The following is a 17,965-nucleotide window of genomic DNA, read 5'->3' on the forward strand; positions in this document are numbered from 1 at the left end:
GCAATCTCTTATTAGGTCTTTGACATGTTCTGAGGTACAGTTGAGTAAAATACTGCTCCCATTTTAACTCTACTGTAACGGTTGTCCTCCTCCTCTTCGTCCGAAGAGGAGGGGTAGGGATTGGACCAAAGCGCAGCATGAAAGTTTGACATAACGAATTTATTAAAGAAAAGACGAAACACGATAAACACTTGAAAGGATTTCCAAAATAACAAAACGACGTAGACAGACCTGAACATGGAACTTACATAAATACACGAAGAACTCACAAACAGGAACAGACTACATACACGAACGACAAAACGAAACAGTCCCGTATGGTGCACATACACAGACACAGGAGACAACCACCCACAAACAAACAGTGTGAACAGCCTACCTTTATATGGTTCTCAATCAGAGGAAAAGTCAAACACCTGTCTCTGATTGAGAACCATATAAGGCTAATTACAAATGACCTACACATAGAAACACAAAACATAGAATGCCCACCCCAACTCACGCCCTGACCAACTAAACACATACAAAATAACAGAAAACAGGTCAGGAACGTGACATCTACCTTGTTAATCTACTAAATCATAAACCACAAAAGGCCATTATCATCTCCAATTTCATATGGATATTAAACCTTCGGGAGTAACTGTATTCAATATTGCTCAAAAATCCCTGTTGCATCATGAGCAGTTTAGATCTAATGTAATGGCTTACATTTATTTTCAAGTAAATGACACTATGACCACGCTTCACATGCTTGCTTTCCAGAGGTAGAACATTCTCAAAAGTTGCAATTGAAAATAAGAGGCCGCACACTGGGGAAAAGGTATGCAATTTTTATCATTCCATGCTTTGATCCAATAGGCTCTTTTTCAGGTGCGCAATCTCTGCTTTCCATTGTTGCTGTCTATTTCTGTCCTATGCCTGCTGAGCACCAATTCAGATTTGCAGAAAAACTCCATAATCCACTAGAGTCTGGCCTGGTGATATGGATCTCTTGCTATCTGGTTATTACACATAAAACATAGTTTGTGTTTAACAATACCCTTTCCCCCAGTGTTAAACACAAACTATTTTTTTTATGTGTAATAACCAGATAGCAAGAGATCCATATCGCCAGGCCAGACTCTAGTGGATTATGGAGTTTTTCTGCATATCTGAATTGGTGAAATTACTGCATGATGTGTAATTCTTACCGTCCACTAGCGGCAACGTGAGTGCCTATTACCATCTAGTAGGCTCCCGACGAGCTAGGGTATTGTGGATAGGTTTGAACTGTGAGCTAACGCTCAGAAGATTGTGGGTTCAGTGCTAGCCATGTTTTTTTTTCAAACCTTAACCTTAAACAGGTTAACCCTGTTGCCTAAATTTAACAAAAATCTCGGAATGATTTCCTAAACTTAACTGTCGAAGTAAGCTCCGGTTTCACGTTTGCGCAGTTTGACTAACAGCTAACCTACTGCAAAATATTCAGTAATTAAAATGGCTACACAGTCCATAACCTACAGATGTTACCACAGAGGGCTCTATATGTCATAATTAAAATGGCCAGCGATGTCATATCTCTGTTGCTGCAGTTACAGAGATTGACAGCATTTTCTTTGGAGATTGTGTTGCATATAGCATGCAATATTTCAAACTCCACTCGGCCTTGTGTCTTGTGATTGCTTCCCACACACACCAAGCAGTGCAGTTCCACATTCTCGTTGTTAAATTCACTATATGTTTGCATGCTGTTCTGTTAGGTCAAATACAGTCATCAGATTGTTCCAAAGAAGAATGATGCTTCTATTCCACTTTGCTTCTTTTGCACTTTATAAATCATTATATTTTCATAAAAAAAAAAAAATCTCTATCGCAAGTCCAATTGCAATAGCAATGTTTGGTAAATCATGCAACCCAATGGCATATGAGTTATTTCACAGTTACGGAAATACCCTGAGCCTCAGATTTTTCACTTTAACCTCTACAGAGTACCTAACCCGGATCCGGGAGCACCCCCCCCCCCCCCCACACACACTGATTAGCATCGCTAGCATAGCGTCACAATTAAATAGTAGCATCTAAATATCATTAAATCACAAGTCCAAGACACCCAATGAAAGACACAGATCTTGTGAATAAAACCACCATTTCAGATTTTTTAAATGTTTTACAGGGAAGACAAAATATGTAAATCTATTAGCTAAACACGTTAGCAAAAGACACCATTTTCTTACTCCAACAGTTTCTTACTCCATCAGGTGCTATCACCAATTCGGCTAAACTAAGATATTGATAGCCACAAACCAACAAACAAATTTATAAGATGACAGTCTGATAACATATTTATGGTATAGCATAGTTTTTTTTTTTTAAATGTGCATTTTTCAGGTATAAATCACAGTTCTACATTGCAGCTGCAATCTGATATAGTGCTGATGCAGCTAGAACAATTACAGAGACCAACGTTATATAACTAATTACTTGTCTTAAAACATTTCAGAAAAAATACACAGCGTACAGACATTGAAAGCCCAACATCTGGTGAATCCAAACAATATTTCAGATTTTTTAAATGTTTTATAGCGAAAACAAAATGTATCGCTAAATTAGCATAACCAGGCCAGCCAGAACCGGCTGGACGCGCCCGACCAGTTCACATGCACGACAGATATATGAAATAACATCGTAAATTGGGTCTTACTATTGCTGGTCTTTCATCAGAATGTTGATCAAGGTGTCCTTAGTCCTGATGAGTCGTTCAATCCATTCACAATGGCAACCTCCCCTCTTCATTTAGCCTGGGTACTGGTCGACTGGCACGGTCCATGTCCAAAGTTAAAAAACTCAAAGAACGGAACACGGCAAAACTCCCGAAAAAATTCTAATAATCTGATTAAACTATATTGAAAAAACATACATTACGGTGATATGGTCACATGTATCAAACAAACTTCGACACGGAGATAGTTTTCATCCGTAACGTCAGCATAACAAAAGACAATGGCACCTCTGAAAACGCGCATCTCAGAAACCGGAAGTTGTCGGTCACGCTAAAGAAATAGGTCTTATTTCACGTCAGTACAAGATAAACAAAAAATTTCTCCTCTGACGTCTTCCAGACACCCAGAGGAAGAAGAAGGAAGTGTGTTTCGGGTCATAGGTCGCGTGACCATATATAGGCAGAGCTTTGAAGCGAGCATACACATCTTGCAATCTTCTTCTGGCTCAGGGAAAGTGCTGTGAAATGACCTGTGTTTGACTCAGAGACAAAATTGGAACGGTTTTAGAAACCATAGCTTGTTTTCTATCCAATGGCATATGGTTATATGCATATAGTAACAGCAATAATTGAATAAGAGGCAGTTTAATCTGTAGAGGCAATTATGCTAATGCGAAACAGCACCCCCTGTATTCTCAAGAAGTTTAAAATGTATGCCAAACAAAAACAAAGTTTAACAAAACATACAACTCTATGTACAATGACTAAAGTCATTTACACAGCTATTTTAAAAAACACATTTACTGTAAAAATGGTGCAGTTACAAAGTTTTTCCTGTAAATGTGTTTTTGTAAACTGTTCGATGGAAATTGTTAAAAGTAGTCCTTGTAAATATAGTTATATGGTTTGTTAAACTTTTTTAAATTAATGCTTTTTGTTTGGTATACATTTTAAAATGAAAAATCGGATTCTCTGCATAATTCCGTTACTGTAGAATTGGCCATATCTCATAGCCAGTCAGAAGTCCAATGTTAAATCATTTTTGTCAGAGGCTGCATTCACTACTGCCTATTTCCACAATGGTGCACAATGTCAGTAACAATGTGATACATACATCATATAAATCCCAAAACCCAACAAATTAACTTCCTGTTGTCTTTGTTTGCCTCATCAACCATTCTGCTTAATCCAAGGCAGAGTTTGTTACTCATCATAATTCAGCCAACATTTACAACGGCTAATAAATAATACACCTATATCAGAGCTGCCAATGAAAATCTAAAACGTTCTCTGGACGAACCTTGTAACTGTTCTCATCATAAAACTGAAAGTACATTCAATCCAATCTATTTTGGGTGGCTGAGTTGCTCCAGCGCTTCAGTGATTATTGAAAGATTTTCAAAGAGGTGATTTGATTTCTCTCTCTTCTCTCCCTTTCACCTAAACTAAAAATCTCTCATAGTTATTTAAATTTTCAATTTCTTCCAATTTTACTTCTTTAATGACCTGGCAGCCAATAATACATTTGTGACTCACAACCTGGATTCTGTCTTATGTAGCAACATTTGAATTTCTGTTTTTTACATTGGGTAAAAGTAGAGACTCAGAGCTACAAAATGCTCTATCATACACTGCATTTGAGAAAACAATGGGAAAGTAATTTTGCTTGGAAAGTTGATCAACTTGTTTTGGTACTACTATTGGAGAGCTCTTCTTTGTCTACAATCATTCAACATTGTTCACACCCTCTTAAGCTTTAGACCAACCCATCTCTTTAAGGGTTGATCCGTGCGTTCTGTACTAACTTGCCAGCTACTTCTAGACATTAAGAGAGAGAGAACAGCTCACTCAACATTAATAGCAGAGCTGGTTAGACTGTTATGTTATCAAGAGTGTTGGTGACTGCAACTGTGCTGTCAGATTGTCCGTTTGCAAATTCAGAGCGTTTCGCGTTCAGAGCGCACAGTGGATGTTCTGGCCAATAAGTAGGGTTGTTCCAAAAGCTCTGACCTCACAACGACAGTCAAGCACCCAAACTAACTGGCTAACATTGGATAGCTACTTCCAGAAACATAATGAGAGAACACCCGACTCTGACCATTTTACCCCCCCTAGCAGAGCTGGTTAGGCAGTTTTCATGTTATCCAGAGCGTTGGTGAGCATAACTATGCTGCTGGCAACAATTGAATTATGCTTTGTTGCCGACGTTTACTGACACCGGACAAACTCAACAGTTGTTGAGCGTTCAAAAATGCATCAGTTAATCTGCGCTCTGGCACACCAAGGAGAGAGTCTTTTGTTAAGAAATGTAGCTCGATAGCTAGCTAGGTAAACAACGAATCCCAACACATGATGTAACGTTAGTTAGCGAGCCAGCCAGCTAACGTTAACTAGCTAACTAACAGTACACTAACTTGAAATGAAAATACTTTGTCAAAATTAGAGTGGAGTCTTTTGTTAAGACATGTAGCTAGCTAGCTAAACAATGGAGCATAATCACAACTCATGATGTTACTACCCTGCATGGATCTGCAGGTAGCTAACCAACCAGGTTCTATGGCGATAACTAGTCAAGCGAATGTGTCTGAGATACGAAGAATAAGATTATACATATAACATTAGTTAGCAACCCAGTCAGCTAACGTTAGCTAGCCACCCTTACAGCTAATGTTAGCTAGCTAAAAGTACACTTGAAATTAAACCACTTTCTGTCAAACGTGTAATATCTGAAAATGTAGCTAGCTAGACTATTTTACCAGTATACATCATGATTGGATGTGTCTCCTATCTGATGCCATGCATGGTTGCCCTTAGTTTGACGATGTAATCCAGACTGGTGTTTTCTCCATCTCCTTAGCTATCATACTCAAATTCCACTGATTTCAAAACTCGGTCCTCCAGAAAATGGAGAACATACACATAACGTTAGCTAGCTAACAGTATACTTTAACTTGACATTATGTTTACGCAGTTTTACTACACAATAAAAAAAATTAAAAGCAGCGATTGCCACGATTACCTAGACATACTGACCAGCTCTAATAGACAGACGCGTGCTATATGGTAGACCAATCCAAACTCATCTCTCGGCATGTCCAGCCCACTCATTATCTCAGTCAATCATGGCTAGCGGGAAGGTTGCTGCTTTTTTCTGTGGCTAAACTAAACTCGTAATTTAACACTTTTATTTCTATTTACAGATGGCATACAAGTTTGATATTAAGGCACATGAAAGTTCACATGTTCGAGAAGGCATTTCTGCCAAAAAAACGCATTTTGATAAAAAACGTATTTTAACGTTCGAACAGCTCTCCTGTGAAGTCGTGACTTGCGACATACACCTAGTTTCCTGAATCAGGTCACATTTCTGAATGCCCATGTCTGTAAATCGTGGTATGTTACCTTTGTTCAGAAGTTCTGTAGGTGAGTGTGCAGCTCAGCAATAAAACCCAAGCTGTCCACTCTAAAAAATGCTGGGTTAATAATAACCCAATTTGTATAATTTGGTAACCCAGCACTGGGTTAATATTGAACAGAACACATGCTGGGTTATTTTTAATCAGCCATTTGGGTTGTGTGAATAACTCAACATCTTGGGTTGTTGGGATTATCCAAACATCGCTTAATTTAACCATGAATTGGGTATTTTTTACTCTCATGCTGGGTTGACCTAGCAGCTGGGTCCTTTTGAATGTAATCCTTAGGTTATTTCCAAGAGGCATGGTTTATTAAAGCTTGGGCTTTCAGCTACATTTTATTGTCCACCTGTGAGAGTAAATGTCATTCCTGTTTATCATATTAAATTACATAATGCAAATTCACATTCTTCAGCAATATTAGGATGATCTTTACAAATTATAATAAAGGTAAGCACCTTGGTACGTCCCAACAATGGGATTTATACCAGATTTTAAGAAAATCATACAATTCTGTAAATCTCATTGTTCAGCATTCCACTATACAAAAGACCACATGAACAGGAATGACGTTTACTCTCATGGTTAGCAAAAACGACTATCTGAAAGACACACCCCTACTAAACTACGCCTCCAGTCTTCTGATCTGACCCACTGGGTTATATTTTAATAACCCAGAACCAACACAGACATTTATAAGATAACTGTTTTCCAGAATCGAGAACGACGAGAGTACCAGGTTAGTTGAAAACGCTATGGAAGCTTTTTGTGCAGGCAAACCTGTAACGTCCAGCAATGGATAACACATTGTCTGGCATACAATCTGTAGCGAATAATGTGGTAGTTTTTACTTGTCACTATGAATGAAATAAGTGAGTCATGCCTTGATGAGTGTATTACACTATAATACTTGTGTAATTTCAACAGTAAAACACTGTAGAATTCACAGTAAAAAACTGTAAAACACATCAAAAGAAATCAGCCAAGACCTCAGAAAGAAAATTGTAGACCTCCACAAGTCTGGTTCATCCTTGGGAGCAATTTCCAAACACCTGAAGGCACCACATTCATCTGTACAAACAATAGTACGCAAGTATAAACACCATGGGACCACGCAGCCTTCATACCGCTCAGGAAGGAGACGTGTTCTGTCTCCTAGAGATGAACGTACTTTGGTGAGAGAAGTGAAAATCAATCCCAGAACAACAGCAAAGGACCTTGTGAAGATGCTGGAGGAAACAGGTACACAAGTATCTATATCCACAGTAAAACGAGTCCTATATTGACATAACCTGAAAGGCCGCTCAGCAAGGAAGAAGCTACTGCTCCAAAACCACCATAAAAAAGCCAGACTACGGTTTGCAACTGCACATGGGGATAAAGATCGTACTTTTTGGGGAAATATCCTCTGGTCTGATTAAACAAAAATAGAACTGTTTGGCCATAATGGCCATCGTTATGTTTGGAGGAAAAAGGGGGAGGCTTGCAAGCTGAAGAACACCATCCCAACCGTGAAGCACAGGGGTGGCAGCATCATGTTGTGGGTGTGCTTTGCTGTAGGAAGGACTGGTGGACTTCACAAAATAGACGAGATCATAAGGATCAAAATGATGTGGATATATTGAAGCAACATCTCAAGACATCAGTCAGGAAGTAAAAGCTTGGTCACAAATGGGTCTTCCAAATGGACAATGACCCCAAGCATACTTCCAAAGTTGTGGCAAAATGGCTTAAGGACAACAAAGTTAAGGTATTGGAGTGGCTATCACAAAGCCCTGACCTCAGGAGAAATGGGCCAAAATTCACCCAACTTATTGTGGGAAGCTTGTGAAAGGTTACCCGAAATGTTTGACCCAAATTAAATAATTTAAAGGTAATGCTACCTACTAATTGAGTGTATGTAAACTTCTGACCCACTGGGAATGTGATGAAAGAATAATAAATCCTTCTCTCCACTATTATTCTGACATTTCACATTCTTAAAATAAAGTGCTGATCCTAACTGACCTAAAACAGGGAATTTTTACTTGGATTAAATCTCAGGAATTGTGAAAAACTGAGTTTAAATGTATTTGGCTAAGGTGTATGTAAACTTCCGACTTACAACTATATATAAATATGTATATATATTTACCAAAAAAATACATTGGGGATTGGAAACGATGCAGACAATTACATTGATGGACTCTATTCCCAATATTAAAACTGATCCACCCCCCAAAAAACAATTCAATTGCCAACAAAAATAAATGTGTTCAGAATAAATAAATATACACAATATGTAAAAACCAGCTCCACCCTTGCAAGGGACTGATCTCGAAAACTAAAGCAGATGCAATGCTTCAGCCCACCACCTAGTTGGGTATTTTTTACTTTCATGCTGGGTTCACCTAGCAGCTAGGACTTTTTTAACATAATCCTTAGGTTATTTTCAGGAGTGGCGTATTAGGGGTGTGTTTTTCAGATAGACTTTTAGGAAACACGTCTGTAAGCCTCATTTAACCTATAATAATGTCATTGTCCAACCTTCACATGTGATGACTATACAACAGAACAGATGAACAAGAAGTATATTTACTCTCACTAGTGGCTAAAAAGAACAAACTAAATGCCACGCCCCTACTAAACTACACCTCCAGTCTTCTGATCTGACCCGCTGGGTCATATCACAATATCACATATCACAATATAGCTCCAATAACCCAGCATCAACAACCCAACCTGGCTCTTTAAAAAAAAACTGTACAACTAAGTGACCCAGCAGTTCGGTCAACCAAACAACCCAGCATACGTTTCCATTTTAAGAAACAGCTATACAACTACAAACACCATTAAAGAGGGGACAAGAAGAACAATGACTGAACCCCATGAGAAATGTTGTTGTTTGCTTTTTCCACCACCTTATTTGGATCCTGGGGAACCGTGGTCTCTCTACAGAGAAACACTGCCATTTGTTTGTGGTCCTTTGCTGCATATAGGCCATAGCTGTTGGGGCCTGGTAGATATTGGAGTGGGGAGAGTCCATGGGGCCATTCATGGGAGTTCATCAGCATGCGAGAGGGCACCTGCGGTCACTGCAGTGACTGAATGCAGACTTCCCCATGCCTTTAATCTCTCTCATCTCGCCTTCATCCATTCATTCAGACTCAGCCATGGTGCTTTGGCTCAGCTGTATGGTAAATATATACTCAAACACATCCTCCCTCTTTCCCCCTCTCTCTCTGCCCCTTTCCTCTTTTACTCCCCATCTCTAACTCTTTTCCACACCTCGTCTTAGTACTTTCTCCCGTGTGACTTTCCCTGTCTTCCCTTTTCTCTCACTGTTCAATCCCTTCTCTCCATATAACTCTGGATAGAAAAATCACAGTGCAAAGCAGTGAGAGACGAAAGCGCAACACTCCATAAGCACTTCACGTGAGAGCATGTATTAAGAACATTTGGTGAGCTCTGACCTTGTATAGGCTCCTAAAATAATGCGTCCCTCTACAGAACGTTGGGAAAGATCTGAAGTGCTTGCCAAGGACAGGCTTCAGACTTCAGGGTTTAACTTGCTCGAGGGGTCTTGTTGGAAACATGTAAGATGCTCAAATTGTATTATTTCTCTTGTGGCACGGGTGAAAAGAGCTGCTTACCTAATCAAACCCCTTAAGATGTCCCTATTGTACAGTTTATGTACTTAAGAATGACGCAGGAAACACACCAATAAGTATTTCATATTAAACATGGCAAACAATCAGTTATTCACTCTTCCACAGAAAAAAAAGCTGTTTTGTTCTTTGTTAGAAATAGAAGTCAAGGACCATGTTGTTTGGAAGGAAAAATAAGCCCCAACCATGTAGCTTATCAAACAGACACTAATCCACCCAAATGGCTTGGAGTGATAAAGCTGAGCCCTACTAAGTACCCCAAAGTCCTGATGGACGATAACGGCAACTTCGACAAGATAAACGTGTCTTGGGTGTGTCTACGTACCAAGTGACAGTGAAACTGCTTGCTGCCTCATCCACCACTCTCCACTTCAGTTAGCCCATCGTTCACATGGACGTCAAACTGACAGAACTGTGTCATCCAAAAGAGGCTTTTGCCCCTGACAATGTCATGTATTTCAAAAGACGTGACAGTATGAAAAGCCATCTTACTGTTAAAGGACTAATGCTACCCACTCAAACATTTTATTTATTTGAGGGAGATCATTTATTTATCAAATCACATTTTATTCATCACATACATAGTATACAGCAGGTATAAAAGGTGCAGCGAAATACTTATGTGTTAGCTCCTGTAACAATGCAGTACATTAGTCAGTATCAATAATATCAATAAAAAGAGTAAAGTCAAAAATAACAAGTAACAGAAGAAATAAGAGAGGTAGTATGAATAGTAACATTGGACTGTATTTGCACTGTATTTACAAATATAAAGTTAGTAGTGAACTGGTCACACAGTGGACTAAATAGTAGGTAATAAAACAGAAGTGTTGACTGTGTGCATGTGTGTATGTTTGTTAGTGTGTCTGTGTTTCTGATCTATTGTAAAGCGCTTACTGAAATAGTCAAGGACAATTATATTAAACGGAGGTACAGACAGAAAATACACTCTAAAAGCCTCATCTGACACAACAACAATCCTGGGGATGGAATACAACAATCAAACATGGATGCTACAGGAAAACGTTAACAAGTTCATAAAGCTTGAAAACCAAACCAGGCTTCCTGATTTGGCTGCTGGGATATAGAGAGAGTTGCTTAGAAGAGGACGTTTCTGTGGTGACCACTTGGAGGCCTGGGTATACTGTGGTGGGAGTCTGCTGGTTATCTTTCCCCTTGCCAGATCATTTTGGCAGTCATCCGTGGGCTACCACAGCCATAAACCAGCACTGACAGTGATACTCGTTCCCACAGCAGTGGATTGCAAAAATTAACACAGTAAAGTGTTAGAATATATATAGACCCAACAACAATATAAACGCAACATGTAAAGCGTTGGTGCCATGTTTCATGAGCTGAAATAAAATATCCCAGAATTTTTTCATTTTCTTCTTTGCCAAAATAATCTACCTGACAGGTGTGGCATATCAAGAAGCTGATTAAACAGCATGATCATTAACCAGGTGCACCTTGTGCTGGGGACAATAAAAGGCCACACTGAAATGTGCAGTTTTGTCACACAACACAATGCCACAGATGTCTCAAGTTTTGAAGGAGCGTGCAATTGGCATGCTGACTGCAGGAATGTCCACCAAAGCTGTTGTCAGATGATTTAATGTTAATTTCTCTACCATAAGCCATCTCCAACTTTGTTTTAGAGAATTTGCCAGCCTCACAACCGCAGTCCACTTGTGAGAATGCCAGCCCATGAACTCCACATGTGGTTTCTTCACCTGCGGGATTGTCTGCGACCAGCCACCCAGACAGTTGAGTATTTATGTCTGTAATAAAGGCCCTTTTGTGGGGGGAAAACTCATTCTGATTGTCTGGGCCTGGCTCCCCAGTGGGTGCCCTTCCAGGCCCACGCATGGCTGCAACCCTGCCCAGTCATGTGAAATCCATAGATTAGGGCTCTAATGAAATTATTTCATTTGACTGATTATCTTATATGAAATGTAACTCAGTACAATCTTTGAAATTGTTGCATGTTGCGATTATATTTTTGTTCCAACGGACATAGACGTATAAAGTATGTATGCATGTAGCCACATACACACTTGTTGAGTATAAAATGTACTGTATTGTGTGGACGTATGGAGAACAGCAAGGACACCAAGCTGGTATGCATTCATGATGATTTAGGACATTAAGTAAGATTAAGATTTAGGACATTAACCTGTTAGGGCTATAGGGGGCGTATTGGAAAAACTGGAAAATATGTGCATCAAGCACAAAATCAGGGTTTGTTTATTAAAAAAATATATATATTCAAATTCATTGAATATCTATGTGAAAAGGAGAGATGCGACATACTCTGCAATGGAGAGTGACATCACTTGAGTACTTCAGTTATTTGCCGATAGGTCCCACTCCTATTGAAAAGGCCAAGGAGATGCAATGCCAATGTCCAACTAACATGCTTTGTCGAGTATATGTTTAACAAGGAGAGGTAGACATCGGTTGGGGCTTGGTGGACAGACTGCAGACTAGAGAGTAGAAAAAGCCGTCTATTGTTACTCCTAGGGCCTATAGCCAATACTGACTGCTATTCCAAGACACATTTGAAAAGAGAGATGTCAGCCTTCAAATCAAATTCTAAAGCAAAATGCAGCATAAAAAGACATTATAGGATAAATTAATCAGCAGGATCAGTCCACAGCAAAAGTGGCAAAACATATATTTTTATGTCAGAGGGCAGTCTTCCAGGCTTTCATAATATTTCTTCCAATACGAACCCAAAAAGCATGTCGAAATCTGCAGTGTGAGTGTCTGTCTTGTCATAACCTTAACTAACCTCGTAATTGTGTTTGTCAGCCTGTATTAAGATTTGACTCTGGGCCACTCCAATCGGTGCAGGTCCTTTCTATTGTGATTCCCCAGCCTCAGGGCTACATGGTAGCTAATATACATATACAAAAGTATATGGACAACCCTTCAAATTTGTGGATTCGGCTATTTCAGCCACACCCGTTGCTGACAGGTGTATAAAATCGAGCACACAGCCATGTTATCTCCATAGACAAACATTGGCAGTAGAATGGCCTTACTGTAGAGCTCAGTGACTTTCAACAAGGCAACCGTCATAGGATGACACCTTTCCAACATGTCAGTTCATAAAATTTTCCTGGTCAACCGTAAGTGCTGTTATTTGGAAGCTCAGCGGCGAAGTGGTAGGTCACACAAGCTCACAGGACGGGACTGCCGAGTGCTGAAGCGCGTAGCATGTAAAAATTGTCTGTCCTTGGCTGCAACACTCACTACCAGTTCCAAACTTCCCCTGGAAGCAACGTCAGCACAAGAACTGTTTGTTGGCTTCATGATTTTGGTTTTCGTGGCCGAGCAGCCATACACAAGCCTAAGATCACCATGCGCAGTGCCAAGCGTTGACTGGAGTGGTGTAAAGCTCGCCACCATTAAACTTTGGAGCAGTGGAAACGCGTTCTTTGGAGTAATGAATCACTCTTCACCATATGGCAGTCCGACAGACAAATCTGGGTTCGTCAGATGCCAGGAGAATCCTACCTGCCTGAATGCATAGTGCCAACTGTAAATTGCAGTGGAGTAATGGTCTGGGGCTGTTTTTCATGGATGTGACAGCATACAATTACATTCTAGAGTATTCTGTGCTTCCAACTTTATTACAGTTTGGGGAAGGCCCTTTCCTGTTTCAGCATGACAATGGCCCCCGTGCACAAAGCGAGGTTCATACAGAAATGGTTTGTCGAGATCGGTGTGGAAGAATTTGACTGGCCTGCACAGAGCCCTGACCTCAACCCCATCGAACACCTTTAGGATGAATTGGAACGCTGACAGCGAGCCAGGGCTAATCGCCTAGCATCAGTCCCTGCAGCAATGTTCCAACATCTAGTGGAATGCCATCCCAGACAAGTGGAGGCTGGTGTCCACATACTTCTGATAATGTAGTGTATCTTATCACTCTAATTCTCACTGCTCAGGCGGCCAGTGAAAGAGAGTCTGATAACGGTTATCGCATCCCCCTCTTCCTCTTTTCACTGCTCACATGGAGATATCGAAGCTTGACAGCTTATTTCCATGAAGGAACGTGACATAGAGGTCAACATTTCAAAATGTTTGCATTCGAATGGAAAGGAATTTTCATGTAGCTTGTGTGTACATGGTTAAAGGCAAACATGAAAGATGTTTCATCAGAATATCCACTCCATCTACCAATACATGGTTTCAGTGAAGCACCAAAATTGACAGAAATGTCTTTATTTTTTTGCATAAACATATTGTGACATTTATAAAGCTTTTGAACACGTATTGTGACCCACCAGGTCACCCAGACCTTTATTTATACTACCCAGAACCAGTCTTAAGCTGCCATCCAAAAGGACTTGGCCTCCACAGACATATTGGAAAATTGCTGTCTATACCAAGCTCTATACCCCATACATTTCTGAATGCCACAAGCAGAGTTTTTTACTTCAATTATATTGCATCACCTGTCGCAGAAAAGACCTGGTTCAGCACCAGTTGAAGCCCAAGAGAAAGGTAGTTATTTGCAGTAATTGGCATTCTGTCAACATTTAGATGATGTAAGATGCGTCAGAGAGCGAAAGATGAAAGTCTGTAATGGGTATCCCATGGTAACCACAGAGAATGGCAGTAGCGTTCCTTATATCTGCCCATCTCTCTCTGCTCTGTCTGCTCATTACTTCCAGTTCATTGCTGTCCTTCACTCCTCCATCTACCATGCTGCACAGCAAGAAACCAAGAGTTGTTGTCTCCAAGTCTCAACAGACAATAACTATAGGACAAAAATACGCATTCAATAGGGAGGTGTAAACAAGATAAAAGAAAGGCAGCAGCTAATGAATAAATGCTAAAGCCCACATTCACAACCACTTTAAGATAAAATGTTGTGTGTCATTTTTGGCTGGTCACTTTCTTCATCAGGTGATCGTTTCATTAAGGCTAGCCTTTATATTGTAGGAACATTCAGAAAGAGTTCTCAGAGGACTGAGAATCAAGAAAAGCAACATGACGCTGCATTTAACTTGGAATAAATACAAAACACTTTTGCATTTAATGTATGTGTTTGCGTATGTGCCTGTATTTACTGACTGTCTGACCATGTCACTTTGAAGTCTATCATTTGTACTGTTTTCAAATTACATTTTTTGCTTGTTTGACAAGGGCACATTCAGTTAATCTCCAAAGACATATTCTGAGTTTTTGTTGAGTATAACAATTTTTATTGTGCAGCGTACAGTAAGTAATCTGCTCTGTTAGAATATGCAAACCTGGCTTATTTCTGTTAATGGTGTGAACATCATTATAAAAGTGAGCCACTGTTGAGATCATTCAGCAAAAATCTGACAATTCTTTTACATTTTACCACAAACCATTTGTGGGCAACAATATGACAATCATTTTGACAAATGGACCATGGAGTTTTAACTTCATACAATCAGTACAGAGTGTAATGTATACTGTACATGTGCACCTGCATGTTACCCCACAATTAACAAAGATAGCACTTCCTAACAAATGTTGTGGTTTCTTGGATGGATGGATGGATGGATGGATGGATGGATGGATGGCTAGATGGCTGGATGGATGGATGGATGGATGGATGGATGGCTGGATGGATGGCTGGATGGATGGATGGGTGGATGATTGAAAGATGTATGGCAGAAAAAGTTGGGTGGATAGATGATACACAGAATAGATAAGTGAATACAGCTATGCAATTCAGAGCCATTTGTCAAGGGCACTTCCTTGTCTAGTCTGTTTTAGTTTGACATTTACTAGCAGAGAAAGCCTTTGAGTTATTCTTGAATATAGTAACTATCTAACTATTGTGCAGGCACTACTTTATATAGATCTTAAATGTAAGAAAATAAGTAAAGTTGATGTACAGATTCGCAAAGAGAAAGAGACAAAATAATTTGCTGATCAAAGGATCTTTTAAGAATGATATTCAAGCATTTCCACCAACTAAGGTCTGATGGTATATTAATTCATTAAAATGAAGGTCACTTTGCTAACAATATTTAAAAAGTCTATGTAACCCCACTAACAAAGGTCTTCTTTTTTTAAGGATCCAAAGAGGGTACAGGTGGTTATTAATACAGGTGGTTATTGAGGATCTACACCAACAGTTAGTTATTACATATCCTAATCAGGTACACTTTCTGTCATTTCCATTTCTCTTATTTCAGGTAGAGAGATGTGAATCATGGCGCCCATGATCCATTAGGAAGACAACTGGTGAAAGGCAAAAGGCAATGAGAGCAAATTAACTAAATGTGATGCTCTACATTGTGGAATGAACATCTCAGGCATAGCCAGGCCCACTCATTATCACAAATAATGAATAGTGATAAATGATGATATTGCTTTTCACTTGTTACATAGCCTGAATCATAACATAATAATACAATTGCAACTGGCATGCAATTTATTCAAGGATGAGGGAATACGAGAAAGTGACATTCGTTGATATGGGATATTCATTAAACAGCTTCTTTTTTTTATTCCCTCCAAATTGAAAATAAGAATAACAATCACGCTGTGCATTACATGGCCATGCCACAAATTAAGGTTCCCTAGTTTGGCCTTTAAATCGAGACCGGGAAAAAATGATTAGGTTGAAATTGCTTTTGACATCATGCGTCGTCGGTTGCTGCTCTTCTTATAATGGTTAATATCTCTATTATCATGGCGTATAAACAAACCCAGACCCTATCATCTATGTCATGATGCTTCCTGAACCCAAAGTCAGAGCATTTTTTTTCTTCAGAACACATGGAAAGTCAGCCGTTTTTGGGGGTGTAACTGCAACTTAAGAAAGGTTCACACAGCTAGTTCAACATAGCCTCACTGCCAGGGCTGCCGTAATATGTGTGGCGAGGCGGCATTTGCACTTTTCAATCAAGTGTGGCAGCTCCACACCACTTTTGATTTGGTTTAATGTATTATATTGATAAAAAGCTTTAAAAAGAAGGGCAAAGTGCTGCTTTTCTTCTTTCGATTTGCCTCATGATTTGTCAACTCGTACACAATTTCTCCGTCCTTCACATCAGAGTACTACTGCAGGCTCTTTGCATGTCTTGACCAATCAGATTCACGGAAACCACAAGTCTTGCATGACAGGCACAACGCACAAAGCTCAAGGTGCGCTCTCCACTTTCCTCCGCTATTTATTTAGCAAGCCTGATAACACATCACTCCTGATAGACACAGGCAAAAACTCTTACATAAATGTAGCAGCCATACACCTAAACATTAGCGATCTGACATGCTGCATTGCGTGGAAATAAGACTATATTTCAGTCTGATCAACTGTTGGCTACTAACAACAGCAGCTGCATAGCCTTGCCTACTATACACCCTGTTGCTCTGGTCAGGGAAAACGAAGCGCTAACATTGTGTATTTAGTTATAGCCCATTTGTTTGTGAGAAAATGTTTGTGAGAAACTTGGGCTGACTAGACTATCTAGACTTCATAAATCCTAGACTTTTTAAATCCAAAATGACTAACTGGAATTAATCAATAAACACAATAGCAGACATAGACTGTAAGTTAACTTGTAATTAGGCCTACAGTTGCATAGGGCAGGACTAAACGATGCAAACCTGCATAAAAAGCAAGCTCAGCCCTGTGAGTTTTATTGCCCAGCCATTATGCTTTCTCTGTGTCTGTGTATAGGAACCCCCCCCCCCCCCAGTCCTTCTTTAAAATACAATTCATATGAACAAGTACAAGGTTGCTACAGTTTGACAGGGTTTTCATCCTCCAGGAGTCATTCGAGGATTTTTTTTAAAACCATGTGACCTGATTAGAAACATTCTGGTCCCATCATCATCCCATCACATTCTGGTCCCGACATGAAACCTTTTTACAACAGACTAATCATGTCATACCATATAATGTCCAGAGTTTTACTTGGTTAGGTTACCAGATCAGGAAAATCTATGGGTCCCAGAATTTTTGTTTTGCCACACCACTCTGAGACCTGTGGTGACAACTCTACTCACAGCATAGTGTGGAACATAGCCCTGTCGTATCACAACAGTGTATGGCATTCTCTCCGAATCTCCTTTCCCACATGTGCACTGGTCTAGTGGTCTTAAAATACAGGAATGGTGAATTAAATATATCATACATGTACCAAGGCACTAACTTAACTGCCCAATTATTTATGATCAGTGCAGGAAGAGACAAGGAAATG

At 39.7% G+C, this 17,965-nt stretch overlaps 1 protein-coding gene across 3 annotated transcripts in view; it reads right to left on the bottom strand.

Moving 5' to 3' along the window:
- LOC129862727 (chemokine-like protein TAFA-5) overlaps positions 1-17,965 on the bottom strand; it is a 200,479-nt gene that overhangs the window by 107,059 nt on the left and 75,455 nt on the right. The window lies entirely within an intron of this gene.

The sequence above is a fragment of the Salvelinus fontinalis genome, chromosome 9 (genome assembly GCF_029448725.1).
Source record: "Salvelinus fontinalis isolate EN_2023a chromosome 9, ASM2944872v1, whole genome shotgun sequence".
Classification (NCBI taxonomy): Eukaryota; Metazoa; Chordata; class Actinopteri; order Salmoniformes; family Salmonidae; genus Salvelinus; species Salvelinus fontinalis.